Consider the following 11,053-nt stretch of genomic DNA (forward strand, 5'->3'; position numbering starts at 1 on the left):
GTTAAATGTGTAGGGCCCTTAAGAGGGGACATGATCAACCTCTACAAATATATAAGGGGTCAATACACATAGCTTAGGAGGGACCGGTTTTCTATAAGATCAGCACAGGAGACACGTGGTCACTCGCTTAGGTTAGAGGAGAGGAGTTTCCGCACATTGAGGCAAAAAGGTTTTTTCACAGTAAGGACAATACGTGCTTGGAATTCCCTGCCTGAGAGAGTAGTCACAGTGGACTCAGTCAACACCTTTAAGAATGGGTTAGATAAATTCCTATTGGATAAAGATATTCAGGGTTATGGTGCGTAGTCACGCATTATAGTTAATATAACTAGTACTAACATAAAATAATTAGTCCTATAATAGGACTGCACAGGAGACCACAAATAGGTTGAACTCGATGGACAATTGTCTTTTTCAACCTTAGTTACTATGTTACTATGTTACAAGCTGACAGGTTCTCACTGAATGCTCTAAGATGTTATAATACAGAAATGTAAGCAAGACAGTGTGTGGGAACTCTACATATTGCTTAACAAAAACCTGAATACAATGCTGGCTGTAACTGGTCAGGTTATCAATCGAGCAAGGTCTCCAGGTCACGGGTACAACATAGATAGACAGGATTTGTCTTGAACTTACAGGTTCAAGATTCCACCATATGACAGGGCCTGGATACAGGTACAAACAGGAACATGTAAGGTTATTTAAATGGGTCTGCCTCTATACTAATATTTGTGTAATTTTATGTATATTTGTTTTAATTGCTATGAGAGTATGCTAATGAGCAGTTAATTAAAGGGGGTTTAAATATGCCTTCCTGGATAAGTGAGCAATATCTTGAAAAAGCTGCCAGTTAGAGAAGCAAAACGCGTTGTTACCTACCTTTTTGGACACCCACTTATCCTTCTGACTGAACCAGCTCCTACCTACCTACAAGGAGTGCACTCCAACCAAACAGAAAAACTGCCTACATTAAAAACGGTGACAGGAACCCTAACCACGACAGAATTGAGGACTCTAGGGACTTAACTTCTAAAGGCTAGCACGTTTTCATGTTTGGATTATATATAATCAGCTATAAGTGGTTTGAGGACTTGGAGCACTAAAAGAAACAGCTTCTGGAATGTCCACCAAATGGAAACTTCAAATTTTGATGGTGATTTTCTCTCCAAAAAGTTGGTACATGCAACGAGAAAAATAAATAAACACTCCAATGTGTAGTATGTTCCTCAGATCCAAAGAAATAGGGGTTGGGAAAGTTTTATTGTAGAAATAATTTCACTTCGTGTGTTATATTACAGGACCACCCGAAAAGTGTGCAACATCACCTGGAGAAAACGAAATGCTCACTTTTTTGCTTACATAAAAGCAGTGAGATGAAGAATGTAAAGGTATCTTTGGATTCCTATATGGGATATGCCTTCTTATAATGTATGATTTTCTAATATTTCAGGCTTATGTGTATGCTTACTTGAAAAGCTTGCTGTATGTTCCCGTAGCAGTTTCTTTAATTCATATCCACGTCACAGACTCATGGAATCAAAACCGTAGTACGTATGCATGCAATAAAAAGATTAAAGCACTCCAATGTGTAGTATGTTCCTTATAATAAATTTATTTTTGATAGGATTGGCCGAAAAAAGGTTCGTGCTTCACACTATGGGACCACCCGAAAAAGTTAAATAAGCATCTACTAAAAATGCTCACTTTTTGCTTACATAGAAATGATAAGATGAGACATATAGAGGTATCTTTGAATTCCTATATGGAAATGCTCACTTTTTTGCTTACATAAAAACAGTGAGATGAAGCATATAAAGGTATCTTTGGATTCCTATATGGGATATGTCTTCTTAAGCCCAGTACCCACGGGCCGATCAAGGAGAGATGCGTGCTGAGCGAACCGCTCAGCACACATCTCTCCTGCCGCTCAGCACAGCGCGATCTGTGCTGAGCGTGCGGGGGGAGACGGGGGGGCCGCTCACTTCACCCAGCGGGTGAAGTGAGCGACCCGCTAGATTGGCCTGCATGCAGGCCAATCTAGCAGCGGCGATAGCGATGTGCGGGGCCGCGCATCGCTATCGCCGAGGGGGCTACACACGGAGCGATCCTGCCGATATTCTAAGCAATCTAGTCAGATTGCTTAGAATATCGCTCCGTGAGTACCCCCCTTTATAATGTATGATTTTCTGATATTTCAGGCTTACGTGTATGCTTACTTGAAAAACGTGCTGTATGTTCCAGTAGCAGTTTCTTTAGTTCATATTCACGTCACAAACTCATGGAATCAAACCGTATGCATGTAATAAAGGATAAAAACACTCCAATGTGTAGCATGTTCCTTATAATAAAATTTTTTAGATGGAATTGGTCTAAAAAAGGATCTCCCTGCTTCGTGCTTTATACTACAGGACCACTCGAAAAAGTGAAATAAGCATCCACTGGAAATGAAATGCTCACTTTTTGCTTACATAGAGATGATAAGATGAAACATATAAAGGTATCTTTGAATTCCTATATCAAGATATACTTCTTAAAGATATGAGTTTTTTTGATATTTCAGGTTTACGTGTATTCTTACTTGAAAAATAAGCTGTATAATCCCGTAGCAGTTTCTTTTATCCATATTAGCAATGCAAATCCATTGAATCAAACCGTTTGTATAAAAACTGAAATTTTTATTGAAATAAAAACTTAGGACAAGGGTCACTTCACACAGGTAAGATGTATACACTCCCACTGAGTGGACAAGTAACAAATAAGTGGCCAAATGTTCTCACCGCTCTGCTGGGGTTCACCAATATGAAGCTAGCCAAGTCCAAGTAAAAACAACCTGCTACCAATGCGTTTCAACTAGTTTAGTCTTCCTCAGGGTGATGGTAAATTTTGGGATCTCAGAGACATCTATTTATGCTCTGGCAGGTCCCTCCCCTTTTTTCTTAATTAGTGTGGGAAGGCAGAGCCGGCCATAGGTATAGGCAAACTAGGCAATTGCCTAGGGCATTTGATATGCCTAGGGGCATCAGCAGCTTCTGCTGATTAAAATGATATGCGGCATGCCTATACTCTGTATGTAGCATTTCATATGCAGATACAGCCACAGTCTCACACAGTATATAGACATGCTGCATATCATTTTAATCAGTAGAAGCTGCTTGTGCATTCTAGCCACAAAGAAATGAAAGTAAGATGCATTTTCATTAAAAAAAAAGGTGCCAGACGTTAGCATTGAGGCAAGATTTAGGAGGACACATCTGTATCCAAGCAAAGGCAGAGGTCACAGTGTTCGTGGCAGTGTGATTGCTGTGTGCATGTGAGTGGGTTGGTTGTGCAGTAGTGTTCGGAATATGTATAAGGGGCACTATGCATGTCATTATGTGTATAAGGGCATTAATAATGTGCGGCATATGTGTAAAAGGGCACTACTGTATGCGTGTCATTATGTGTATAGGGGCACTAATAATGTGCAGCAAATGTGTAGGGGGCACTATGTGTGTCATTATGTGTATAAGTGCATTAATAATGTGCGGCATATGTGTAAGGGACATTATGTGTAAAAGGGCATTAATAAAGGATGTCATAATGTGTAAGGCGCATTATGTTTATAAGGACATTAATAATGTGTCTCATATGTGTAAGGGGCATTACTGTGTGGAATTATGTGTATAAATGTATTACTAATGTGTGGCATTATGTGTATAAGGTGCTCTACTACGTGGCGTTGCATATAGAAAAGGCACTACTGTGTCATCTAATGTGAATAAAGAGCAATAGGGTGTGGTGTAATGTGAATAAGGAGCAATTCAGTGTGATGTATTGTGAATAAGGGGCATTACTGCGAGGAGTAACGTTTATAAGGTAAAGCGATACTGCTGTGGGATGTAATATGAATTATGGACACTATCGCATGATCAAATGTGAATAAAGTTGCAGTACTGTGTGGCGTAATTGGAATTGGGGTTACTATTGTGTGGCCATGCCCCTTGCCAAATGTGCAAACTGTTTCTATTTAAAATATAGGGGGTACAAACACCAATATAAGGACTGCTATGGGTGAGGGGTGATGGTGCTGGGAAAGGGGTGCAGGGTCAGAGGTGGAACCAGCGGTGGTGCTAGGGGGCACCAGCCAAAATCTTGCCTAGGGCATCATATTAGTTAGGGCCGGCTCTGTGGGAAGGACTGGTATTGCTATATCCGTGTGGCTCATATGTACAGTGTTTGAACTTTAGATGAGAGTGAACACTTACATAAATATATAAACAGATAATTCCAACGAAATGACAATATTACAAACTATATGGAACTGTGTTTCTACTAGTTTTGCGGGTTGTCATGGCAACCTGCGATTTTATCCAATGAATGATTACAACTTCCTGGGCATGGACCCATCTCAGCAGAATCTGGCTCAGATCTTGGCAACTGCAAGACCTAAAGCTCCAAGTTTCCTCCAATAAACTAGCAGGTCATTGGTAACAACATGAGTCCCCGACCCTGAACCGAAGCTGCATCTTCCTGATCGGTTCACAGGTGACCGGAAACAGTTCCAGAAATTGCGGGAAAGCTGCAAGCTATATTTCAGACTTTGCCAATTATCATCTAGTTCTGAGGCCTAGCTAGTTGGTATCATCAACTCACTCCTGCAGGGGGAACCCCAGTCTTGGGCGTTTGGATTGAAAGCTAAGAATCCTACCTTGCACACAGTCCTTGCCTTTTTCAACTCCCTGGGAATTATGTATGATGACAACAACCGAGCAGCTTCTGCAGAGGCTCACTTATGAGCCCTGAAACAAGGGAAAAATATGGCTGAGGTATACTGTACTGAGATTCGCAGATGGGCAGGTGATAGTGGTTGGAACGACCCAGCCCACAGAAGTCAGTTCTGCTTAGGCCTCACCAAACAAATTAAAGACTACCTCGTTCAGTATCCCACTCCTGAAATCCTGGACAAGCTCATGTAACTTGCATTTTGAGTAGATCGTCGGATACGAGACCGGAGGATGGAAAAGGAAAGATGGTCATCTCAACCTCAAACCACCACTTTTTTGATTGAAAAAGCAGTCTTTATTGACATAAAAAAGCAAAAAAAATACATTAACATGACACACATAAGTACCGTGTCGCAGCACAGCCAAAAGACAATACAAATGCAGATGGTATAGTACAGTTCAAGTACTACAGCACAGGCCAGCCTACACTATTGTTCACGAACTGCACTATGCATTTAAACTATACAATAATACAACAGTTAATAAGGCTATGGGTGTGGAGGGTAGGAGGGTGAGGGAGGGGGAATCACAAGCCCGAAGCTTTATTGAAAGACAGACACATATAAGGGGAGGGTCAATAAATAGAAAGACATCAATAAAACAACAGACATTGTGAATGGGGGGAGGGGACCACGGTCCCAAGTCTCATTAAGCAGTTCAAACAAGGGGAGAGGGGCAGAAGAAGGGGGTTTACTCCTCTTCTTCCTCAGGGCTGTCCATGATGGGATAGTCTCTTAGTAGGCTGTGAACAAGCCTGCAACAGTCCTGGATGGACATCCTCTCCCTCCGCAATATGAGGCGGTTCCTGGCAAGCCACAAAGTGTCCTTAATACAGTTCATAAGGCGCCAGGCTTCCTGGATCGCCCCATAGGTGTGGGTGCCAGGGAATAGTCCGTAGAGTACCGGATGGTACGTGAGGAAGTTCCTTGGCACATAGTCTTTCAGTTTGTTTTCTAGGGCATCCAACAACAACTGTGCACAGGTACAGTCCCAAAACAAGTGCATAGATGTTTCCTCATGTATGATGCACCTGGAGCAATGTCTGTACCTGCACAGGTTCCGGGAGTGCATGAATGACCTGAGGGGCAAACCTCCTTGAATGGCCATCCATGACAGGTCTTTGTGTCTGTTTGTGAGCCTTTTGGAGGCCACATTCTCCCAGACCTATTTGGCAGTCGCTGGAGGGAGCCCCGGAATCGGCTCCAAAATGTCTTTGGCTCTGATGAGCTTGTAGATGGTCTTTGGCTTCCACAAGTCAGGTTTAACTCCCTCCAGTTGGTGCTTCCTCATGAACTTGGACACGTCCAGGTAGAACCAGGGGGTGTTCCAGTTGTAAGGGATGGAGTTGTCCCATTTGTCCCAGCCGAGGACCCTCCAGAGAAGCAGGAGGAAGAAACGGGACATGGAGTTTCCTGCAGAGTCTTTAAAGTTCTCACACATTGTCCTCCGGATGCAGTTACACACAAAGAAGGCTCGCAGCATGGTGGGGATATCTGGAATTCCCTTTCCACCTTTGAGGGGCTCCTTGTACATAACTGATCGCTTAACTCTGTCCATCTTGGAGCCCCAGATGAAGTGTAACACTGCCCTTGTGTTAGCCCTGCAGCCAGCGACCAGGCCAGGCCTGTGCGGTGTACTGTAGAACAGGAAGGATCTCGTTGCGCAGCACAAGTGATTTCCCCTCGATGGTAAGTTCTCTGAGGCTCCATAATCCAATCTTCTGTTGAACAGTCGTCAGTCTCTCGTCCCAGCATTTCAGGGCTGCACCCTCACCGCCGAACCAGACTCCCAGAATCTTAATGAAGTCAGGCTTGATGGCAAAAGGAAATTGTGCAGAGGATGACAGGTGCCACTTTCCGAAGAGCATAGCCTGTAACTTCACTCAGTTGACTTTAGCCCTTGAAGCTTGGCCGAAGTTCTCGCAGGTCTGGACGAGTGCTGTCACGAACGCTGGTCTGCGGAGAAGACAGTGAAGTCGTCCATGTACAGCAAACACTTGGCCTCTCGTTGATCCCGACCCGGTACGGTGATCCCTCTGATCTCTGGATTCCATCTGATGCATACAGCCATGAGCGCTATAACACAAACAAAAAGAAGAGGTGAAAGAGGGCAGCCTTGTCTAGCCCCAGACAGAATAGAAAAGGGGTCAGTCTTCCAGCCATTCACCAGCACCGAGCTGTGAATGTCAAGGTACACCAGGTTAACATACGTACAAAACATTTTACCGAGGCCAAATTTATGCAGTACCCTGCCCATCAACTCATGTGAGACACGATCAAAGGCCTTCTCCTGGTCAAGGCTGACCAGGGCCGCGTGGACGTTCTGGTCCTCGATGTAATGGACCGTGTCTCTGAGGAGAGCAAGGCTGTCTGCAGTCCTGCGGCCGGGAATGCCCCAGGTCTGGTCCGGGTGAATGATCTGTTCAATGACAGCCTTCAGCCTGTTGGCGAGCACCTTGGCGAGGATCTTGTAATCCATGTTTAAGAGAGAGATGGGCCTCCAATTTTTCAGCTCACATCTCTCCCCTTTATGCTTATACAAGATCATGATCATTCCCTCCCTCAGCGATGGAGGCATTTTGCCCTCCAGCACCATCTCCTCATACAGCTCGAGCAGGTCCGGGCCAGTGAGGTCCCACAGCACTACATAGAGCTCTGCTGGGAGGCCATCACTGCCCGGGGTCCTGCCCTGCCTAAAGAATCTGGCGGCAGAGTGCAACTCCTCCAATGCCAAGGGAGCATCCAGAGCTGCTTTACCTGCAGGATCAATGGTGTTAGTGATACCTGACAGGAACTTATCAGCCTCCTCACTGTCTGTTGTCTTAGGGGAGTAGAGGTCACTGCAGTAGTCTCTGATGACTTTCATCACGCCCTCCCTCCCCTGTCTGGGTGTACCAGTCTCATCTCGCAGCCCAGTCAGGGGCGTGTGGCCAGAGTGGAGTTTCCTGAATAAGAGTTACATTTCTCAATCTTCTCCAGGTTCTCCACCTTGGAACGGCAGACGATGCATCTGGATTCCTCCTCAAAGTGCCTTTTCAGGCACCCTTTGGTCTCATCAAGTTTGTCTCTCACGTCCCAGATGCACAATTAGAGGTCCAGCAGGGACTGCAGTTGTCTTTGCAGTCTCCTGAAGTTCCTCTTTCAGTTGCACGCCTGTTGTCTGCCTTTAACCTGAAAGAAACTGCAAATGTTAACCTTAACATATTCCCACCAGTCACTCATACAGTCAAAATAACATTTGTCATTTTTCCATGTGATGTAGGCATTCTTCAGCTCCGCCAGCACATCCTCTCTTTCCAGTGGGGCACAATTCAACTTCCAGGAGCCTTGACAAGGTGAGAAGCCATTGCCCAGGACTCCTTGGAAGAGAATGGCCCTGTGGTCTGGGAAGAAGCAGGGGACCATCGTATGCCTAGTCTGCTTCACTGCTCTAGAGGTAAACACAAAGTCAATGCGGGAATGCACAGAGCCATCGGGGCGGATCCACGTGTATTTCACGGAGTCAGCCCCCATGGAGCCCATAGCGTCCAGCAATGATGCTTCGGTCACCATTTCTATAAGCAGTTTAGATGTCACATCCAGCTTAGTAGAGTTGCCGGTGCTGCGTCCATCCTCCTCCATGGTGCAGTTGAAGTCTCCTGCCATCACTACCGCCATAGTGATTGCAAGCTGCAGTCGCAGGGTCTGGAAAAGCTCCAAACACTAATTCTTACCAGGGGGTGCATACACGCAGATTAGCCTAATAGGCTCACCTGCCCAGGAGCCATCTACAATCAGCAATCTGACGCAGACAAGCTCCTGAACAGAATCTAACGTGAAGAGGCTCCCACTAATTAGAATGGCGACCCCCGCAGACTTACACTCACCCCCACTGGACCAATAGCAGGCGCCGTGAGACCACTGCCTGCCCAGATGTTTGTAGGACTTGGAGAAGGGAAGAAAACATTCCTGCAAAATATAAACATCACATTTCTGACTTTCTAAGAAAGTAAACACGGATTGTCTCCTAAGCTTATCCTTAATACTCCTCACATTAATAGTGAAAATAGAAAAAGACGCCATTAGTTGGTGAAAAAAGGGATGCTAGGCAACAATTACAATTCAACATTTACGTTACCACTCCGTCGGGTGGGGCTTCCTCGGGTTCGTGTGCCGGGTCACCCTCCTGGTGTGGTTTCATACTCTTGAGCAGTTAGTCGATCTGGTACATGGGGTCGAGCACCGGGTCAACTTCCTCCACAATGCCTTCCACCATTGATTCTATTTCCTCCTCCAGTGGGAGGGGGTTCTGGACCAGCTCAACCGCCAACTTCTTAGAGGATTCAGGGTCCGCAGCTGGGCTGTCGAGCACCTTCCTCTTACAATTCCTTGTCTGTTCTGCACCTGCAGTGGGTTCAAGATGGGGAAACTCTTCCAGCGAGGAGAGGGCGGGGACAGTGGTGGTGGAGGTATGAGAGACAGTGGGGTGGAGAAGAGAGCAGGTGGGAGAGGTAGGAGGGATTGTGACAGATGCAGGGATGGAGGTTTCTGTCACAGGGGGTGCGATGGGGCAGGGGAGGGAGGTAGGGTGGGAGGTGGAGGTGGAAGGTTTCTTACCCTCCTGAGGCTGCTGTTTCGTCTGTGCTGCTGCCGAGGGCGGCCGCTTGGCAAGGGAGTCACGTCCGGTCACCACTGCCAAGTAGGATCTCGTCCTACTGGGGCAGTCCCTGTAGACGTGGTCCACCTTACCACACAGGTTGCAGGTTTTCCTTGTGGGGCAGTCTTTTGTCTCATGGCTGGCCATGTGGCAATTCCTGCAAGCCGGGACCTTGCAGTCCTTCATCACATGGTCCTTCCCACCACACTTCCTGCAGTTGCGTGGCTGGTCGGTTTAGTGAAGAATTCCTATGGATCCCCCCAGGGAGAAGCACTGTGGTAGGTGCTTGAATCCTTCTGGGCATGAGGTGTCCTTTTGCAGTTTGACAATCACCTCCCACTTTCGGGTCCAGAATCCTTGTGGGGTCTCTGAAGATGGAGCAGAACCGGCTGAGAAAGGTGACGATGTCTCTGATGGGCACATGTGGGTTGCGCATTGAAACCGTCACCCACCTTTCCTCTCTTTGAATAGGGCAATTGCCCACAAAGCGAGAGAGAGGGGATTCAGTCCTCGCCACTTTCACTGCCTCCCAGTACCTCTTGCAGATGGTAATGGAGGTGAATGTCACATAGAAGATCCCCTTCAGGTAGTTCTGTATGCTGAGGGTTTCAGTGGTCGAGAAGCCCTGGTCAAGGATCATCTTCTTTCCAAAAGTATCAACCATCATGTCCAGCATCAGTCCATTCACCTCCTTTAGCTTCATCACCACGGGTTGCCTCATCCAGGGCTCCAGTGTTGGTTTGTCCATGGAGCTCTCCTGGGCGGGCACCGCTGGCAGTGTCACTGCAGGGGTGGTGGCGCTGGAAGCAGCCGATCCGGTTGGACCTTTGGCGGGTTTCTTCACTGTCTTCGCCGGCTTCTTCCCGGCGAGGGGGGCCGGAGCGGAGGTGGGAGCTGGATCAGCGGGGGCTGGAACAGCAGTGGCTGGGGCAGTAGTGGCCATCCTCTCAGATCCCTTGGCGCAGGAGTCGGGATGAAGGATCAGTGTCGTCATCGAGAGGAGGAGAGGTGGTCAGTCGCTTCAGAGGGCAGAGCAACCAAGTCTAACCCTACAGTGCAGCTAGGGAGTGGTGCAGTGCTTTCTCCGGCGAAGGCCCTTTTCTCCACGCAGTCTTGGCTGGTGGAGGGGGTATCTTCTCCAGAGGGTAGAGCAAACAAGTCTAACCCTCTGCTGCAGCTGGTGGGTGATGTAAATCTTCTCCCTCTTCAAGTGATCTCCTTCTCCTTGCAGTCTCGGCTTCGAATTTTCTGGTTTCTCAGCCCGGTCATACAGCTCAGTCCTGAGAAGGACAGTTGTCGGTCCAAGAAACAAGATGCAGCACTGTCAGTCAGGTGAACTGATAAGAACAGATACTATACTTGATCTTAGCCAAAAGGCAGAGAAACCTCAAACCACCACTGATGTAACAGAAGAACCCATGCAGATGGGGGCTTTCCATCTTTATGCACAGGAAAAGTCCAGGAGGGAATCAATGGGCCTTTGTTTATATTGTGGAGAGAAGGCCATCACGTTAACCTTTGTCCCATGAAGTTGGGAAATAGACAAGACCCTAGTCAAAATGGAGAGCTACATTTGGGTCTAGAAGGAATCTCTTCAAAGAATTCCGTATTGCTTCCTGTCCGGATATCCCTTCTTGATCAAGAGGTCGAGA

General features: G+C 46.8%; 1 pseudogene; it reads right to left on the minus strand.

Annotated features, from left to right (window-relative positions):
* Positions 1-10,689: 10,689 nt before the first annotated feature.
* On the minus strand, positions 10,690-10,790 carry LOC134913252 (U2 spliceosomal RNA; annotated as a pseudogene).
* Positions 10,791-11,053: the final 263 nt, after the last annotated feature.

The sequence above is a fragment of the Pseudophryne corroboree genome, chromosome 4 (genome assembly GCF_028390025.1).
Source record: "Pseudophryne corroboree isolate aPseCor3 chromosome 4, aPseCor3.hap2, whole genome shotgun sequence".
In the NCBI taxonomy this organism is placed as follows: domain Eukaryota; kingdom Metazoa; phylum Chordata; class Amphibia; order Anura; family Myobatrachidae; genus Pseudophryne; species Pseudophryne corroboree.